Raw genomic sequence first — 405 nt, 5'->3', positions numbered from 1 at the left:
GCCTCCCCCCCCACACACACACACACACTTTCAAGCTCAGGTGTTTTCAGTGAAGGGTACTGTTAATGCTACATTTTAGACAGTCCTGCACTTCTGGCATTATGTCAACAGTTTGAGGAAGGCCCTTTTGTGTTCCAGCATGACTGTTCCCAAGTGCACAAAGCCAGCATAATGAGTTTGGTGTGGAGAAACTTGAGTGTCCTGCATACAATCCTGTCCTAAACCCTATTGAAAACCTTTGGGATTCATTGGAACATCAACTGTGAGGCAGGTCTTCCCAGCCAACTACAGTACCTGACCTCACAAATGCTCAAGCCAAAAGCTGAATGGGCACAAATACCCACAGCCATGCCCTAAAATATTGGGGAAACCCTAGGTAGAACAGTGAAGGCTGGGTGGACCAAC

The sequence above is a fragment of the Nanorana parkeri genome, unplaced genomic scaffold, assembly GCF_000935625.1.
Source record: "Nanorana parkeri isolate BGI_ZX_2015 unplaced genomic scaffold, ASM93562v1 scaffold157, whole genome shotgun sequence".
NCBI lineage: Eukaryota > Metazoa > Chordata > Amphibia > Anura > Dicroglossidae > Nanorana > Nanorana parkeri.
This window is presented reverse-complemented; position numbering follows the sequence as displayed.